This window comes from Podarcis raffonei, chromosome 6 (genome assembly GCF_027172205.1).
Source record: "Podarcis raffonei isolate rPodRaf1 chromosome 6, rPodRaf1.pri, whole genome shotgun sequence".
In the NCBI taxonomy this organism is placed as follows: domain Eukaryota; kingdom Metazoa; phylum Chordata; class Lepidosauria; order Squamata; family Lacertidae; genus Podarcis; species Podarcis raffonei.
Genome location: NC_070607.1, coordinates 37377810 through 37398249, shown reverse-complemented (window position 1 = coordinate 37398249; position 20440 = coordinate 37377810). Strand labels below are relative to the sequence as shown.

General features: G+C 44.7%; 1 long non-coding RNA gene across 1 annotated transcript in view; it reads right to left on the bottom strand.

The window, feature by feature from the left end:
• The window catches only part of LOC128415630 (uncharacterized), a 30064-nt gene extending 10948 nt beyond the window's left edge, over nucleotides 1-19116 (bottom strand). Inside the window, exons 1-3 of the long non-coding RNA XR_008331022.1 lie at nucleotides 18707-19116; nucleotides 17461-17589; nucleotides 15449-15545 (exon numbers count right to left, since the gene is read on the bottom strand). This is a non-coding gene — a long non-coding RNA (uncharacterized LOC128415630). The remainder of the gene's footprint in view (nucleotides 1-15448; nucleotides 15546-17460; nucleotides 17590-18706) is intronic.
• Nucleotides 19117-20440: the final 1324 nt, after the last annotated feature.

Genomic DNA, 20440 nt, shown 5'->3' with positions numbered 1-20440 from the left:
AAACCAGCTTACTTCATTAGCTGGACTTGCTCAAAGCAAGGCTTTACAGCCTAATTCCTTTTAATTCTGCTGCCAACAAGGATGGAATTTTGAAACTCTGTTCAACCCACACACGTGGGAGCCTGGAGGGATAAGTTGCAATTAATATATACTCTCCTACCCATTGAAACCCATGCCATAATTGACACATTGCTAGTGAATAAGCATGTTGACATGCTTTTGTTTTTGGGAGGCCACAGTGGAGCTAGAGGTCTAGTGCTCTTTTCATACATTGAAACTGGTATGAACTGATCCAGTTTAGTAAGAACATACTACTAACTATGGTCCACCTAAAAGCTTCCCAAGTTCCTGACTGAGTGCCTTTAGCACACACCAGGATGACGCAACCTGGAATGAAAGGTATCCTCTTGCTCAGGATCATTGCATCTTTCTGCTGCTTGTAAATAAGCCTGCAATTCCACCAATCTGCAGTGCCCAAAGTGCAAGGGCCACTAGGAACGAACCAGGTCACTTTGGTGACATGGAGCAGCGACACAGATGAGAATGCGTTTGCCCACATGCTGAACTGATGTGTGTCTGTTTTATTTCTAAAATATAGCAACTGTTTCACCATGAATTCAGTGTACACAGCAAAAAACAACAACCCACCAACCCTAAATGGCAGATAGTCATAAAGATGCTAAAATCAGTCAATCAATCAATCAATCAATCAATCAATCATAATACAGCAGAATGGCATATCATAATTCAGTCAGAGCCCTTTCACTACTACAAATCAACCACAGTTAGGCATCATACCTGAGATTTGCTGAAGGGGCAACTTCCAAGCTTGGTCGCTCACTCTAATTTTTGGAAATGAAGCACAGGATGTGAACACCAGACGACTTTTCTTCCCATCCTTGAAACTCAAAACAGATGCCTTTAGCCTATGGGAATAGAGGGTATATTATGCAGGGCTGCTATGCACTCCGCAGTTCTACAGGAGTGCAGAAGAAGTGTTTTTGTTTTTTCTTCTTTTCTATCTTGCCTTTCCTCCAAGGAGTTTAGGAAAGTGTACATGGTTCCCCACAACCTTATATTCACAATAACCCTGCAAGGTAGGTCAGGCTGAGAGATAGTGATTTGTTGAAGGTCACCCAGTGAGGTTTATGGCTTTATGGAATTTGAATGCTGGATCTGCTTGGTTTCTGATTTGACACTCGACTTCTGCGCCACACTGCAGGCTGATAAACCTCAACTTGCATTTAAAACTGAAACAAAACCCTAGCCCTGATGGCTGGGAAGATAAGATATGCTTGGAAGTGTGTAAACAGAGGTGGCTGAACGAGATTCCCAGGAGCTGGGGTAGGGCTTCAGTGCCATGAACAGCTCCTTGTCTGTTCTGCAACTAGAAAAACCAGAATAAGTTATGCACAACAGTCAAAATTTTAGAAAAAGTTCTGAAAAATAAGATAAAACAATGCAAATTCTGAACTTGCATAATTTATACAGATAAGAGAATCCTAATGTTCTTGGTGCAACATTTGGATTGCCCATTAATAGAATTCTACATGTTTTTGGACAGGCGAACTATCATTGGAATTGCTGATGGCTTCACCTTTCCTGAGTTAGAAGTAAGAGGAACACCAGAAAGCATGAGATTTATTATCACAGCATATTTGTTTTACGCAAACCACACACAATTTGCATAAATTTCAAGAGCATTTTGAGACTCTTCCCATCGAGCGGAGGCAAGCAACTTCCCAAAATAGCTTGGAAAACCAGTTTAGTTTTCTTTCTTTCTTTCTTTCTTTCTCTCTCTCTCTCTCTCTCTCTCTCTCTCTCTCTCTCTCTCTCTTTCTCTCTCTCTTTCTTTTATTTGTCTACTGCCTTTCATCCAAGGATCCCAGGGCAGTTTACATTATAAAAGCACAAAAATACATAATATAGTAACAAACAAACAATACCATTCCCTCCCGAGCAATAGTTGGGGTTTTTTTTTTAGAAGCCCAGTTTATAAATGGCAAGGAACTTTGCTCAATTTATTCTTGACATGGTTACTGTTCAAACAGCTTCCCTTACACAATTTACTATTTCCCCCTCCACCCCGCCCACAGAGCTCAAACAGATGGCTCTTGCTTTGACACGCAAGAAGCTTTTTCACTTTTAATGCACCTCTTCTGTTAGTCTACCTAGCTTAATGAAGCATGTGTGATTCTTACGGTTATACAAAGGGTGGCATAAGCCATCTAAGGACTCAGGTTTTGTACCCGTGCATCCCCTCTCTTTTTCACTTCCCACAAAAAATTGTAATTGCTAATCACTCTCTTAAAATTTCTTTCTGAAAATACATATGCCTCTTCTCATATATATAAAATGTAACACCTCTGCCTGGCCTCAGTTTTGTAAATACATGGAGGTTTTCTCCCCCCATCAGGACTGCAAAGCCGTCAGTAAATTATCCAGACAAAATGACCTCAGCAAGCACTCTACTTGCAGGGGGAATTGGTGTTTGCCCATACTTGAAACCACTAAGGCAAGTTGCTGGTCAATTGCTACTCTTCATTCAGCAAGTGCAGCTCTCATGGCTGTTTTGCTCTGGAGATGGCAGTTGTGCTAGTATAATTAGCGATAATGCCCATAATATAACAGGGGACGTCAACAGTTCCATTTCTGCCTCCTGCACCATTTTGAAAGCCATTCCTGTTGACAGTCCTGATTCGACTGGGACACCCTGGAATGACAGAAGCTACCCTGGCTTCGGCTTGGATGTCCCATTTTCGGTGCTGAGCTCTTGCATGAGTCAGCTGGCTCCCATGTGAGTTCGGCACTAAAAGATGTGTCTTTCACACTAAAGAAGGCACCCGAGCTGGAACCCATGGAGGGGGAGCTGCTGCTGGTGCAGACCAGGCCCAGAGGCTACGCCACCTCCTCCTGACGCCACCCCTGCTGAAGGAGGAGAAAAAAGCCAGTGAAGATGAGGATGATGAGGATGGGGAAGAGGAAGAGGAAGAGGAGGAGCTGGAGGTGCCGGTGTGCTGAGGGAGCTGCTGCCAGTAATGGACGAAGGGGCTGGGGTAGGGCAGCCCCAGCTGGCTCACACAGGAGCGTGGTAGCGAAAGATGCGAGTTCCGATTTTGATCGGCAGAATGTTGGAGGGTACAGAAATCCCCACCAGTTTTGAACTTCTCCTCTGCTTTTTATTTCTTCTTGTCAAACTTATTCCCTAGAGGCCTTGCATGTATTCTCTCCAATGCATGCTTCCTACAATTAAAACTGGAGTGCTCACAGGTCTCCCACACACTTCCATTATGTGAACGCTGCATGATACAACAGGCACAAACAGCTTCACAAGTAACCAGGGTTCTTTTTATTTAATTTACGCAACTTTCCTCTTATAGTAGCTCCACCATTTCCAGGCTCAGTTCAAAAGGCTGCTTACCTTCAAAGACCCAAACTGCGTGGACCCACAATACTTCTGTTGGTGGCAAGGGAAAAAATAGGTATAAAAAAGAGAATTCCTGGATGCCAAGATCTTAGTTTGGGGCAAGTAATCTTTGGTGAGAGAATCACAACATAAGCAATAAAGTAAAGCATGGAAATATAGGTAGTTAGTGCTTTAAAATATCCCATTGTGAGTTCCAAAACTTCCCTCTTCCCTTAGCATAAAAAAAAATAAAATCACACATTTGGTAAGTTTAAAATGGTTTACTTACGAACTCCCCAAAGGTCAGATTTATGTGCTTTTCCATACAGCATTCATAAAAAGTTGCACAGGCAGTAAAACATGACCTAGTTACAGTGGTGAAAGTTCCTAAATTATTGATATAGGAACACCTGAATGGCTTGTGAAAGTCATGCAGCTAAGCTGGAGCAACCTGTTTAGCCTCTTCACCCACTGAGCTTCTAAGGGAGACTGGAGGGGAACAGTGGCTTGATTACCTAGTCCCTCCCAAGGTGAGCTAAGCCTGGCAGGACAGCTTATTCAATTGTCTTAAGTCCTTCGTGCACTAATTAGACTTAAGCAGGTTAGTTATGAGGTTGCTTATCCTGCAATTGAAAGGGCCAAGTCCTCTCCATATTATTGCCTGCTCATTTAGAATCTCAGTCTCCGAAATCCTTCTTAGTGTCCCACTGCCACTTTCAGAGGAGCCCATTTTGCACAGTGGAATGTTCAGAAAGGTGTCCTCTGTTGTGGTACCCAGGATGTGAAGCTCCCTGCTGCAGATGATTGATCATTTCCCTCCCTGTTTATGTTTTGATGACAGCTAAAGACGCCTCTGTTCTGACAAGTCTTTCAGCCAGGTGAGCCTTCTTTGAATTTATAGCTCCTACTTCCCCAATTTTCTTTGCTGCTCCCTTTGTGTGGGTTAAGTTTTGAGTTAAATTTTGATATTTGTGGCCTTGGGCACTGCAATTTGAAATAGAAAGGCAGGATAGGAACATATGAATGAGCAAGTTGCAGAAAGCAGCATTGCTCCCGTGGGAAAGAATCTTGGCTTGGAACATCCGAGAGTCAAGGTTGGGTTGTCTCTTTATGCCTTCATTGCATTAGCACATGTCCATGATTGGTCCCTCCATGGATATAACCTGCACAGTTGGCAGCCCACTACCATCCCAGCATGACCCAGCTCCGCTCTGCACTGTGAATGCCTGCACTGTAAACTCTGCGCCAAACAAAACATTGCACCCAAATGCATGTCTATTTTTTTAATAGGAAAAGCAGCTTGCGGAGGGGGGAATTTAGAGTGCAACAGCAGTGTAGGGCCCTTAACCCTTTCCTTGCCCACCACAACTTCTCTCCAGCCTCTTCCATCCCCCACCATTGGTGGGGTTCACACTTTTGCAGATATGCTTTTAGAACCCCATTGGAGGAGAACAGCTTAGGGGGGGTTGGATTTCAGAATAAAAGCAGCTGACTAAGGTAATATTAACTTTGGCAACCCACACCCACCAACAGGCTACTTCCCCGCTTCAAATCACTCCCTTTGCCAAGCAGCTGTTGGGAGTTTCACTGTACACATTTCTGTATAAAGTGTCGTTTGGCCTGGAATCTAAATAACTGGATGAAACCTCCCCTCAATTATATTACATTACATAAGGCATGCTCCAATTTCCTCCAGTTGTATTGTTATTTATAGGTGTTGCATTGCATGACAAGGAACTAAGACGGGTCTGCAGAAACTGCGTAGTTAAGACTGCTTTGATTGTCAACTCTCTTTTTTTTGTCAGAAGATTTGATTGAGCCATTTTGGTGGCTTATCTGGTTAGGAGAATCTGGAACTTCTGATTCCCATGTAGACTCTTCGGGTAAATTAAAGACTTCAGCTTATCCTGTCATGCAAACACATACCACCCATATTCTTCACTCCTCCACATACTCTCAGTTGGACCATTAAGGAAGTCATTCTCTTCGGTTTGCCAGGAAAGTGTCAATGGCTTTTGCTTTGGCATGGGCATCATTAAGGGAAATGAGAGAACAAGCACTACCATCCTAATGGTTTGGATCACATGTGATTTCACATAAGGTGTATTTTAAAAAAACCTAACCACTACAAATGCACCCCCATTGCTTTGAGGCAATTTAATATTGAATATATCTGAGATCAGGGCTCTTGAAAATTGCCCTGCTCTGCTGAAATTCATTTCTCTTTTGGATTCTAAAATTTGAAATAGTACTTTGGATCTCATTTAAACTATTCTATGTTGGTTGATGTGGGGTAGCAGAACTTGGTATACAAGAACAGCCACACCACAAGAGATATCTGTGATAAAGAAGTGTTCACTCATTGCTTACTCGGACCAGAGTTGTTGCACCTGGACTCAGCTCCTACACTTCTGTAAGCTGTTTTTACATGTGGCAAAAGAATCAGGGGAGGACATTCTGACATGTCCTTCATGAGCCAAAAACACAGAAATTTGTGGCTTATGGGTTGCCATCTCTAAGTGCAAGGACATGGAGTGGCTTTCTGAGATTTTGGGTGGCTTTCAGAACCACAGGATGGGCAAGTAGAAGCTGCTAGAGTGTGGCCACTTATGCATTGCCAAAAAAGAGGTGTGTGTGGAAAAGAAGCTTATGACTGCACCACAAGTGCCCTTTGGTTCAGGTCAAGGATCCATCTAGTCTCCACAAGTGGCCAGCAAGATAACCTCTGGAAAATCTATAGAGAATGTAAGCCTAAGGTTGCTGGTATTCAGAGACAGACTGCCTAGGGACAGTGAGCATTTAGAAATTAGATCTATCCCCCAGAAACCAGCAGCCAAGGCTGATCATACTATATTTTGCTGCCTGAAGGAAAGGAATAGACGGCAACTTCTCCACAACCTGGAAACTAACCAGATTGGCAGCTGAACATTACCTCACCAATGGCAATGGGGCAGAGTCCTCCACAGCACATGAGGGCAGCAGAGCAGCCTTAAGGCATGCAGAGTGACTGCTAAAGTGGCACAGTCTAAGAGTTAATGCATAAGTGGTTTTCTGCGCCCTTTCCAACTCCTACCATACCTCATTTGCGATTGGTTGATTGGTATTGTGCATCATATTTATGGAGCCAAATGAGCTCCATAAAAAGGGAGTTCCAGCCAGGAGCCTGGCAAATTATGAAAGTAAAGTTTAAAGCACAAAGGTCCATATGGGGAAGAAACATCCTTTGCAGTTTCTTGGCAGGTGATCTGAAGTACTTTTAGTGACAGCTGCCAGATGGAAACCGATGTGCGGCTATGAATTCACGCTGGACGTAAGCTTGTTGGAAAGCTCTCGGACTCCTCTCCTGGTGAGGCTAAGGGGGGAAGTTTCGTTTTCGGACATTACTGCCGCATAACCAGGATCTCCTCAGGTTTACCCACAGAAACATTTAAGCCTGTGGAGTGCCTCCTTGTTATATAAGATAAAACTTTATTCGTATTAGCCAATGGCCATAGCAACAGTAAAACATTACAGTATATGCAGAAAAGGAAATTTGATATAAGAGCACAATTTAAAGTCCTGAATCAGCTGTCAGTTAGTGGCCCTCATTCTGATTACCCCTGCTATGAACCTAGCAACCTTTGCTGTTATCTGTTCATTTTGATCTGATAGAAGAAAGGACACTGTGGCAGTGGTTGAGCGCCCTGGGATGGTTAGTACGAGTGGAGCGCCTCATTAAGTATTTAAAACACCACCCATACCAGCTACTTCTTCATTCCCCTTTTCCTTGCTTCGGATGCACAACTTACCTCCGAGAGTCTGCCTCCCTAGTTGCTTCCTTCCTCAGCCCAGCTCCAATACACCGGTACTTGGCTGGCACAAAGTGTTATGGGAGAAGGCCTGAGGGGGCATAAGCTGCCGACAGAGGAGACTTCTGTCTGCCACACCTCCCCTTTTGCTGTTAAATGCAGACCCATCACTGCTTGCTTTCTGTATCTGGGTACATACTTGCTTTTTACTCCGCATCCAGAGTGTTCCCACCACAATCAGTCTCCATGGGTGTAGCCAGGGGGCAGGGGGGCAGCTGCCCTCCTCCTCCAATCAAGTAAATAAATAAAATTGCTTAACTAAAAGTAGAAATAACCAGAATATTTCAAACTGAAATGCTCCCTACGATCACTTGGATGAGAATGTGGTGCATTCTAGCAACGCAACTGGCAACCTGACGGGAGCAATAGAGAGAGCTAGACAGAGTGTGATGACAGGTGGGTGTCCCCCCCCCAACATAAATCCTAGCTACACCTATGTCAGTCACTATCATCAGCCTGGATAGCTCACTTAGTTAGAGCATGGTGCTGATAACGCCAAGGTTGCAAGTTTGGTCCACGTATGGGACAGCTGTGTATTTCTGTATTGCTGGGGGGTTGGACCAGATAATCCTCTGGGTCCCTTCCAACTCTACAATTCTATCCTGTCATTTCTGATGAAAATACTGCTTTTTTACAAATTTACCCTCCGAAACCAGCTTCAGTCCATACTGAGGAAAAGAACAACCTTGTCTGCATTTCAAGCCGGTCATGTGCAGTACACAGCCGATGAAACTGAGCCAGATCTGTGTTTACACACCCAGGTTTAATTTGGTCCTAAGGGTGAGGTTTTAATGTACATTGGGCTGGCTGACCTAGCCTGCCTTTCTCCCACAGCACTTTCCAGAGTCTATTTCTGGCTCACACCTACAACCGTTTTTGATATGCTGGCACAGTGCCTCTCAGCATGCGCAGAGTTCCTTTTCCTAAAGGTGAAATATGAGGTTGTTGGGTTTTTTTAAGGGCCAAAGGGTACCATGGTGCTGCAGAGTGTGAATAAAATGCTCCCTTGCCTGTCTGGAGCATAAACAGGTGTGTTTGGGGATCTGGTGTCCTGGATCAGCTTGCTTGCTTACACAAGAGAAGCACAGTGTGCTGACTGAGAACAAATGACCTGAAATGTGGCATCTGGCAGTCAAGCGATTCTTCGGAAAAAGCTTAGGCGCTACTCTGGATGGATGGGCAAGGCAATTGGCATACAGTCATACCTCGGAAGTCAAACGGAATCCATTCCGGAAGTCCATTTGACTTCCAAAACATTCGGAAACCAAGGCGCGGCTTCCAATTGGCTGCAGGAAGCTCCTGCAGCCAATCAGAAGCTGTGGAAGCTGCGCTTGATGTTCGGGTTCCAAAGAACGTTCACAAACCATAACACTCACTTCCAGGTTTGTGGCGTTCGGGAGCCAAAACGTTCAAGTCACAAGGCGTTCTACTTCTGAGGTATGACTGCACTTACACACATACACAAACACACACACACACCCTAATCCACCCTGATACATGGTCCAACAGTCTATGAAGGTCTATTCAGAGCACAATGTTTTCACAACATAATTGCAGCGGGTTGGAATAGATGACCCTCAGGGTCCCTTCCAACTCTAGGATTCTATGTTATATATCATTTATTTATTTACTTCATTCATTCATTCATTCATTCATGTAAACAATTTATGTACCGCCAAACTGCAATAGTACCCACACATACCCTCCAACACTTTGAAGCCAAAATCCGGGATGCCATCTTCCCAGACAACATCTTCCCTTCCCCCCCCCCCTTCCGTGAGAGCATGGCAGCCATGATCTCACATGATTTTGCCTTGTGGTTCCTACCTCCCCAAATCACTTTGGGAGAGCATGGTGCCCCAAAGTGTGCATTTTGGGTCACCATGCAAGATTGTGGAGGGGACATCACGTGCTCATGATACCCCCCCGAAATGTCCCAGTTTTTCCGGGACACTTGAGGGATCTGCCCACGTGGTTTACAAACATACAGTACAAAAAAATTAAAAAACTGGGGGGGGGAGATATTAAATTGCCTGCTGGAATAAAACTCTTCATTAGAAAAGTTAAGTAGAGAAGGAGGCCTGTTTGACTTGAATTGGAAGGGAGTCCTGAAAAACTGGGTCCATAATACTAAAAAGGATGGCTTCTGGTGGAACCGAACCATGGAGGACCACTAACAGTGACTCCCCCAAAGACAAATGTGGGGATGCACACATTTGAGATAGGCAAACCGGTGCTGTAGTCTTGTGTGGAGCCTTGCTTCCAAAGAATCATCCTATTTTGCTCCTGGCTATTGGCAAAAGCACAATCCAAGGAAACATCTCTTGATATCCTGGTGGAAGGGTAGGGCAGAAAGAGCTTGTAATTGTGGCCCCAAAGTTTAAGACAGAATTGCCCATGCCAAGGAGAATATAAAGGTTCATTTCAGCTCCTTTGTATTGCTACTCCAGCTCTATCGAGTGTGGGAGTGGCTTGAAGCTGATTCCCACATCAAGGCTGCAATCTCAGCAACCTTGGAGGCCCTTGTTTTGGAAAATGCTTTTCTCCTTTTGGAAGAGGGCCCCAGTAGAAAGGCAAACTCTGTGACTGTCAGAGGTCTCTTTTGCACTTCAGCCAAGTGAGAAGAGAAGGGAGTTACCCTCCAGCTGAAAATACTCCCAGGAAAACAAACATTTTTCCAAGCTCTGCAGCGTATTTTCTCATGCCCTGGTGTCAGGGGCTGTTCTCACCTAGAACGAGCGAGAGGGAAGACATTTGTTTGGTGGCTAGCTTTAAAGAAGATTTAGCACAATAAGTGATTACAGATGGTCTAGTTCTGACTGCTTGCCTGCTGGATAAACCTGATGCTGCGCAAGAGACAATCGTTGCTGGGATTTAGCAGAGATCCAACAAATTAAGCAAGCTTAATTCAGGCTATCTTCAAACAATGCCTCCACCTGTTTTACTGCTGCCTTACCATCTGCTGCTCCCTTTCTACCTGCTGCAAGAGCAGCTTTCCCAGGCATCAGGCTTGACGATGTGTCACATCACATCTTGTCACAAAATACGACGGCGGCGTAGTCTGAGCTAACCTAGCGAGACCAAAAGTTGAAGTGTGGCCCTCAGTTTGCAGATCTGTGTTTTGCCCTGGGAGAAGCGACTGCCTTATAATCACTGATTCGCCCAGGATTACAGGAAATAAAGTTATCACGATCTACTGGTAACAAAACGGACATTGTGGTTTTAAGGGAGCTTATCAGTGCATAAGAACTACATTATAAAGATATTCTGGTTAAGAGCGTGGTGCTGATAATGCCAAGGTTGCAGGTTCGATCCCTGTCGATCCCTGTATGGGATAGCTGCATATTCCTGCATTGCAGAGGGTTGGACTACATGATCCTCAGGGTCCCTACCAACTCTACAAGTCTATGATAGACTACACTATGATAGACTACACTGAATGTTTCAGATCCAAAACAGCAGCAGAAGGCGGGTGGGATGACGGCATTCACCCAGCCTCCCCAAAACCGAGTTGTTGCTGCTTATTGGGAAGGAAAGGGGGGCAAGGGGGCAGGGAGGTTGGTGCCAGCACACAGGCAGCAGCCCTGGACTGGCACCATGCCAACCTTGGCCCTCTCTTTCCCATTAAGCAGTGGTGACTCAGCTATCAGGAGGTCAGGTTAAATGCCATTGCCCCACTATGCCATCCACTTCTGGCCTAAAGTGTAATGGTTAGCGTGTTGGACTAGGACCTGGGAGACCAGGGTTCGAATCCCCACTCAGCTGTGAAGCTCTCTGTGTGACTTTGTGCCAGTCACCGTCTCTCAGCCTAACGTACCTCTCAGGGCTGTTGTGAGGATGAAATGGAGAGGAAGAGAACCATGCTGACCGCCTTGAGCTCCTTGGAAGATAAAGGCAGTATATAAATGTACAGTGGTACCTCGGGTTAAGTACTTACCGTATTTTTCGCTCTATAACACGCACCCAACCATAACAAGCACATAGTTTTTAGAGGAGGAAAACAAGAAAAAAAATATTCTAAACGAAACAGTGGATGTATGATTTTTGTGGTTCATTCTGTGGCAACAGACATGTGATCTGACGGTAAGTTTGGGGTAGCCTAATGCAAAAATCCTGAGGATCCATGCTTTGTAACCATGTTTTTGCACCACCGCGGCCCCAGGCAACAGTGGGTGCATGATTTTTTTGGTGCAAGCTGTAGCCATGGACATGCTATGTGATCTGCTGGTGAATTTGGGGTGACCCGTGTAAGCGGCTCCTCTCCTCTCCCGCTTTGCTCCTTTAAAGAAGCAGGCTCTCTGTCCCTCTCTCCTCCCCACTCAGCGGCTCTTCTCCTGCTTTGCTGTTTCAAAGCGAGCCACGGAGGAGGGAAGGAAGGGGAACCATGGATCCTCTGCTCACAACTGCAGCCGATCCCCCCGCCATCTGTAGGCATTCGCACCATAACACGCACAGACATTTCCCCTTACTTTCTAGGAGGAAAAAAGTGAGTGTTATGGTGCAAAAAATACGGTAATTTGTTCCAGAGGTCCGTTCTTAACCTGAAACTGTTCTTAACCTGAAGCACCACTTTAGCTAATGGGGCCTCCTGCTGCCGCTGCACGATTTCTGTTCTCATCCTGAAGCAAAGTTCTTAACCCGAGGTAATATTTCTGGGTTAGCAGACTCTGTAACCTGAAGCATATGTAACCCGAGGTACCACTGTAATAAATAATGATCAAACAAAGTGGGATAGCATTAGGCAGGGATGGGAACCTGTGGCCCTCCAAATGTTTCTGGATCCCAACTCCCATCAACCCCAGTCGACATGGACTGATAGAATGTGGACAGTATTTTTGTTGAGATTATTGTTTCTTCAGTTTTTGCAGTTGTGATATTATGGCGGTGGATTCGGGGAGCCCTGAAACAGAAATCAATAGTCTTGCTAGCATCACTCTGGGCAGTGATGGCGAACTTGTGCTCTCCCACAGTTGTTGTTGGACCTCAACTCTCATCAGCCCCTGCCAGGATGGGCAGTGATCAGGGATGATGGGAGTTGTAGTCCCTCGGAGGGCCCCAAGTTCCCTACCCTTGTTCCAAGTCCGCAGAAATATTCATAGAATTAAAAATACTCAAAGCAGAGAGAAATTCTAGAACTGATTAGAATGTCTTGATAGTACAGCCTGTTTAACAGCAGAACAGGCTGCCTTATCAGAAGGGGGTAGACTCTCCTTTACTAGAGGTTTTATTATGAGGTAATCGGTTTCCTAGATTGGCAGCGAACTGGGCTAAACGATCTTTGACTCTGATTCTATGATAAAGTACCCATAACCTTCATGTAAAGTTCTGGCACAGGATGAACTGCTTTCTTCCTACCAGCAGCCCAGTGATACTAAGAAGACAGCTGAATTTGGTAACCAGTAATTTCAGGAGTTCCGATATCTGCACATCTCACTGACGCAGAAACCAGACGTGCTGCTTTATCTCCGCCGCTTGAGAAAACCCCTTCCATTTCCTCATCATACTTCCTGTCCAAATGCCCCAAATGCGGTCAAAAGATCTCACTCTAGATTTTGCCATTGGGACTTTGAAGAAAATTTGCGGGTAGTGTATCCTCCCTCTTAATAATTATTCCTTTATTCTTATTTATTCCATAATCTCCTTTTTTTTTTAATGCTTTCTTGTTCTTTGCCTTGTAATGTTTGCATGAAAGGTTGTATAGAAATAGCTTGAATAAAGAATGGCAAGAGTCTTTTTCTTTAAAGTTTCATTCCAGTCAAGCAGAACAATCACTCTCCCCTTGGTTTGTCTACTCCAAACACCCACCCCTGCAACTCTCAGCATTTCATGGCTGTTTAGAATGATCAGTCCTCACAGAGCTGGTTTGGAGATACTCCTCCAGAGTGGTTTTTTAAATGGACTTCTGCAAACTTCCACTCCCCCTTGCCTTCAGCAGATGGCCTCATATTTTCAACTCCTTTGAAATCTCTCTTTTTTTTAAGGTGACAAATATTTAAATGACTAAAAGTATTTGAGCACAGCTGAAGCACAGCAGAAGACGCAAAACTGACTGACCCAGCACTCTTATCAACCCTGCTTTGTACCTCTGTAATCTGCATTCTAGCTATAGAAGGAAGTTGGCTTCCCTCCTATAACTCCTCTGTGCTAATGTTCTTTGTCGTGGCCAAGGGGAGGAAATGCTGACTCATGGAGGTGAGCATATCAAGAACTTTGCACCTCCTCTAACATGTAGCTAAGGAATGTCAATGTCATTGGACAACCAGGGCTAAATCTGCAAGTAAAGGAGGGTTGCCCATAAATCACATCATTCGTTTGAGTTTCAATTAGTTATCAAGTTCCCACAGAAAAGGGTTTGTTGCTGTGTTGCACAGGTCAGTCGGTGGTATAAAACAAATCATTTAAAGAAAAATAGGTAGTAAACTTAATCATTCTTCCCTTCCAAGTGCCAGCCCTACCATTAGACAAAGTGAGACAAGGGCAGATGCTGGACAGTAGCAGCAGATGCTGGCTGCCCCTCCTAAAAGCCCTAACTATTCCCGTCTGAATATACTAGATGACCTGCTCTGCTTCCCCTACTCTGCAAACTAGACTCCTGCCTCAGGTGCACTAGAGGATGCAATCCCATCATCATTGCATTGCAGGGGATTGGACTAGACAAGACACCCCCTCCTCAGCCTCAGCCGATGTGGAAAGCAGAGCAATACATTTGGTACCACCTTCGCTGCAGGAGTTGCTGGAAGGAGGTGTACAAGGCACCGTCTTAGAGACTCCACCCCAGATTTGTGTAGCCTTTTCCTCTCCCAAATATATCCCACAAGGCTTAGGATCAGAGTTTTCTTTCTCCTAAGATAGGCTACTTTCCCAGGTTGACAAACCTCATCTGCCCCTCACTTCCCTCTACAGCATGTGCAGAAACCACCTAACTCACTGAGGGTTTAAGACCTATCAGCTACCCTCATGTGGTTCAGCTGGTCAGACACTGTTGCATACTGACAGCTTCTAGGAGATGAGTGCAGGGTGGGGACCAAAGATGGACAAACTACCCCAGAAGGAACATGACGTGTCCCCCATGAGAAGTACTACCCCTCCCCTAACACCCCAAAGTTGAAAGTAGAACTTAAATAAAGATAATTTCCTTTTCACACAAACCCTTGGATATCTAAAAACCTGTCTTACATGTAGTTTTGTCCCCTGCCCCCCAGTAAAGGTATTGAACAAAATGCACCCCTTTGTATTGTTTGCTAACAATCTTATGTGCTTCTCTCGGGCAGAAAATAGGATACCCATTTATATACCTAATCCTTTTTTCCAGGACCCGGCTTCTCAAAGCAACCCTTGTGACATTAATAGCTTGAGGGCTCAACCCTTCCTGTTTCAACAGAGGTACAAAGTTTCTCACCATATCTTCTGCCTCAGCTCTTACGTCAATAATTTACTGGAAAAAGAAGGGAGTGAGAAAATCAAGATGTTGACTGCGTTTTCAAAAGGAAGGCAGTACGAAAGGCTATGTGGCCCATTCCCTAATGCTGAGATGTGGGCGCTTGTCCATGCATGCCGAGTTGGGGAAATTCAACAAAAGAGGTATGGCTGGCCCAAGGCATTTTGTTATCTGAGATGAAACAACAAATAGTGCCCCCGCCATTGATGTCAAGGTGGATAGTTAAGAACATAAGAAGAATCGGCTGAATCAGGCCTGTTCACCTGCGCTCTGCTCACTTGCAATTCCAAGCAACTTGTATTCAGATTCATACTGCCTGTGATAGTGCTGGTGGAACATAATGGTCAACAGCCGTTGATATCTAAAGCAGCCACATAACATATTTTCCAAGTGCCCTGGAAAAAACACGCCACCTTGTCTTTTCTTGCAAGATCTCGGCAGCCATTTTGGGTGCCATGATCTTGCTGAAAAAAGTTTTTGGGCGCCGTGTAAGATCTTGCACCCTACAAAAGTGTGTTTTGCGGGGGCAAGGGTGAGGCACGGGAAGTGCGTCCCGGAAGACACGCATTCCAGTTTTGCGTTGGAAGGTATGAAGCCAAGGCTGGCCCAGTTATCTTGTCACGTGAAGCAGAAAATCCCATAAATGTCTCTCATGGAGAGCAAAAATAATACGTTAAATACCTAAGAATGTGCAGCCCTTTTGTGATACCACCTTACTCCCTAAACCTGCTCCTGAAAAGAGGGCTGTCTCCTCACCTGCTTGCTTCTTCCTGGAATGGCAAGGAATATGCACCTTGTTCTTCCTTGCCTCAGTGAGTTATTGGGGCACCCTCTGTGAATGCAGAGTCTGCACCTGCAAAGACTAACCCAAGGATTATTTGTATGTATGAAGCTCACTAGCACACTTTTCAAAACCTTGCTCCGTTTGGCTGTGCTATTCAGCAGACTGCAGATCTTCTTCTTTACAAATGGGAAGGAGTCAAGATAGAGCCCTTCTGCACCAGAAGGTCTGCTCCCTCTTAGCAGATCCCATTTATGGGGAGCAGCTGCACCCGGACGTACAAAGCAGTGGGCTAGAAAACCTCCTGGCTACAGGATGTGGAGGAAGGCTCCAGCTTGCCATTTGCAAGCAGATCCACTTGTAGAGAGCATTGTTTGATGTGCTGGAGAAGATGGCTTCGTAGTGTTGTTGTTGTTCAAATTTCCATACTGCCCTTCATTCTACCAATAGGAATAGCCCAGAAGCCTGCACCCTAATTTGGGACACTACCGGATTGAAGAGTGTTCCATGACAACTTTTTGTGGATCACATCCCCCAGGAGAACCATGAGCATGGATGCTGGTTAAGACAAATTGAATTGTGACCTTCTATACTGTATAAGCATGCACTGAAAAGTTGGGTAAAATATGTCTCATTACCACAAAGATAAAAACACAAAAACGGCAGATATATCGCTTCCAAACTCCAGCAGAGCTAGGCTGCAGAACTGAAACCAGTTTTTAAAAAGCATGCAGAAATGTCTCCATTATTCCCCTCTTCCAATTTATTCCACTTCCTTTCCTCTACTTGCAAAGAAAATTCACACACACCATGTAACCATACTTCCTTATTACTCCTTAAAAATCTGCATTGCAATCACCTTTCCTTTGTGCTCTGCCTCTCATCCATTAAGCCTTGTAATGCTAATGCACATTTAACAATACACAGTATACACAGTGCAATCCTACACATTTCTACTTCAACACAAATCTCACTGAGTTCTATGGGACTTGCTCCCAAGTCAGGCTATAGGATCACAGCCTAAATCAGCTATATCCACCTGCTTCCTTCGTCTATGGTTTTCAAAACCTGTCCTTTGCTCTAAATGCACACGTGCCCTATTTTTATTTTATTTTATTTATTTATTTTGTTTCCTCTCTCCATTCATCTTGGGGTAATTAGAAGAGGTAGAACTTTATCCTGCAAATGCAGTTATGGGTCTGGAAAACAGAAATGAGATGCCAGATGGAGGGCAGAAAGGAAGCAGATGGATTTGGTTAGAACGGATTTCCTAACATGGAATGCATCAGTGAATCGTGGGAACCTTCCAACAGCAGGTGAAAGCATAGAAGCACCATTAAAAAAAAAAGTTTTCTCATTCCAGTCAACGATGTGGTAAAAACGGATGTTTCACATTTCTGTTCCAAACCAAATCAAAGCTGAGCACACTTACTAAGGCATATGCCTTGCTGAACTGCACAGGGTTGACTTCTGAGTAAACATGCAGAGAATTGCATTGTCTGGTTGCAATCCTATGCACTTACTTGGGAGAAAGCCTTATTCAATAATTACTTCTCAATAGACATATATTGAATTGGGCTACACACACACACACACACACACACACACACACACGAGAGAGAGAGAGAGAGAGAGAGAGAGAGAGAGGGTTGAGTGTCTACCAGAGAGAGAGAGAGAGAGAGAGAGAGAGAGAGGGTTGAGTGTCTACCAGTTTGAAACCAACCAAGATAGCATTGTAGTTTCTCCGTACTTAGGATATTGCCCAGAAAGGCTGAAGTATTTATGCCTATAAATTAAAAAAGGGGGGGGCTTTAAAACTGAGAATGCTCAATGGTCTCTATGAGCCATGATATTTTGAGAGCTGGTTGGAAAAGGAGAAACAGAAAACTGGGAATTTACTTTCTTCTACCCCTAACATAGGGGTGGGGAACCTTTTTTTAAGAATTCCTCCCACCGCTTTTATTTTCACTGCTTAGTGGCTCCTTACCTTCCTCAAGCTAGCCAAAGGGCCCTCTGGTAGTTTTCAGCTGTTTTCTCTCAACTGGGTCTTGTGCAAACACTCCAAAACATCTTCTGTGTTTCCTTCATTAACACTTCCCAGTGTACTAATGAAAGGCTGGATAAGAAATTATACACACACACACACGATTAGGCTGCATATATAGAAGAATATATAATTTGTGTGGGTTTTTAATCTCTGTAGTTTGAAAGTGTAAGCTTATGTATCTACGGTGCTGATTTTTAATATAGGACCCCAGGCGGAAATTAATATTTGGGAAGTGGGTATTGTGGCCTTGAAGAGGAAATAAAAAACTAGTATGGAATAGAAAGCAACCAGATTATGGGGGGCGGGGACGGAAAAGAAAAGAAAAGAGAAAGAGTTTTGAGACTGGCTCCTGGATCTGACTAGAGGCATATTAAAGTCATTGCATCCTTTATGTATGTATTCTTTCATTTGGAGGTTGCAAAGGAGGAAGGAGCACATGCAGCATCAAGTCTGCCTTGCTCCCCTGTCACCAGTCTTGGAGATTTGCAGAAAGGCACACTATAGTGGTCAGGGCAGTGCACACTGCACATGCTCAGAGGCACCTTTTTATTACTTCATGAATGCCGAAGCTTAGCCCTGACATTCAAAACCGGATCCAGGAATTAAAACCTGGCACAAATAACACTCTGTGTGGGTTTCCCCGCTCCCCAGTAACTATAGTCCAACAGCTCCAACCGGACATGACATTTCAGCATGTTTGAGTTGTTCTTGCCATGAATAGTCTTGCTCTCTGTCAGGCCTCCTAATGACCACTTTAATACAGTGGTGTGGTTGCCACTTAAAAGGGAATTGTGTAAATTTAATGCATAAAACAATTGGAGTGAACCAGGTAGTTGTGACTTGTGACACTCTTTTTTAAAAAAAATATTGGGGGGGGGGTTCAATTGGTGTGGCTGAAACTGTCACAACCGTGTGAGGAGCTAATTCACACAAACAATGTTCTACATGGAACCATCTCCTCGGATGCAGCTCCTTTTTGAAATGAACCGGGCCTAACCGCCGCCTCAGACCTCAAGGCCTCCATGAGGGATTTACTAACAAGAACAAAAGTCACATTAGCTTATTCTCAACATGGAAGCTGTAATGTTTGAAATGTGTTTTACTCTTGGTTTCACCTAGTCACATGGAAACGCTCTGTGCCTGCGTTAGGCACCTCATGGAATGGGTGCCTTCGAAAAACAATCACCTGTGACCTCCATGTGAGGTGATTAGATTCTGGCCAACAACAGTAATATCATTAGGAAGAAAATAGGAAGCAGGAAACTCCTCCCCTTTATAGGCCTTTCAATTGGAGAGGAGGACTCTTCAATGCTTCACTTGATTGTCAATCAGACCAGAAGCTTTCCTCATTGGCCTGAATGCAAAAGGGATGCGAGAGGAGAATTCTTTTACACCAAGCCAACCTGCATATTTTGCCCTGAGATGACAGGTTTAAAAATGTCATTAACTTGCAAAATTATCTGTTGAAACCACGTGCATTTATGCATATAGATCCACACCAACCCCAGTTAACAGTGTGAAATGTGAAGAATGTAAATTAGGGAAGGGAAAGAAGAATGCGTACTTCATGATTATTTTGTCCTGTTTGGTTCTTATTCTCCACTTCTCCTGCACCGAATGATTGAATAAAACATATTTTTCACACAGTTTGTGTAAAAAAAAATAATTCATTGGCATTACTAGTGAACTGTTGGGTTTTCATTCTGCTTCAGAGTGCTTGCTGGGAAGAATAAGGGAACGTGCTTTTGCCTTATCAGTCTTTTGAAGATCTGCTGACAGATCTTAAATAGCTGCTCTCATCCCGCTGCCGCCCCCCCCCCCAGACCCCAGTGTATAGAACTATAATATTCGGTTTAGTGGTTAGAGCATTGGACTAGGACCTGGGAGGCCAGAGTTCGAAATCCTGCTCAGTCATGAAACTCGTTGGATGACCTTGCACCAGTCACAGTCTCTCAGCCAGACCTACACCACGGGGTTGCTGTGAGGATAGAATGAGGAGGGAGAGAACCTTGAGCTCCTTGCAGGAAATATGGGGTAGAAATGCAACAAATAAAGAAAAATGTTATTTGTACAATCAGGATTGGTTCATGCATGCATGTATTTAACTTATGGTGTTCACACAACCCTCCCCATGTGGCAAAACACTGGTGGAGGGGGGGCTGGGGGCTGCACTGGTGCCTCACTGCTGGGTTGCCCCTCTACTGCCTACACATTCAAACAGTGTGGGAAACGGCTCTCTCCAGATACTGGTGTGTGCAGGTAAAACTCCTCCACCCAGAGTTGGACTCTGGCCCAATCGTGGCCCCTCATTGCTTGCAGCTCCACCCACATATACCAGTATCCAGGGGAGAGCCCTTTTACACACATTGCAAACATGCAAAGGTGTGGGGAGGTGGGGCAAGAGGAATTCTGCCAAGTGGGGCTGGCCTCTCTCACTGAGTGAAGCGGTATATGTTGTTCATGTTCCCTTTTATCAGGCAGCTGAAAAAGCTAATGGTATAGACTGAACTGCATTGGGTTGTCCCCAACATAGGGGTTATCCACACTTACCTTTTCTCTGCTCTTTTCGGGCATCTTGGGAGCCAACTCCTAGGGGCTGAGGTCCCTTGCCTGGCCTCCAAAGAAAATATTTGAGGGGGTGCCCCCCCAAGTTGATGGGCATTGCCATTTAAATGGTGTGTATGTGCCACATTTTGTGATTATGCAGGGTGGGGTTGAACTCCCCTGCCCCCCAATATTTTATTCAAGTTGGCACCCTTGTCAGGCATGGTCCACCGGAGCAAGAAAGCTTGGGGAGGTGGGGGGGAGTGCAGAAATCTTCCTGGAAACAGCAGTGGAAAAGTGTGGAGAAGCCCTCAGAGCAGACCTACGGCTACCAATGCCTTTTAGTCTGTGGAAGGTGTGGTCGCAGTGCTTTATC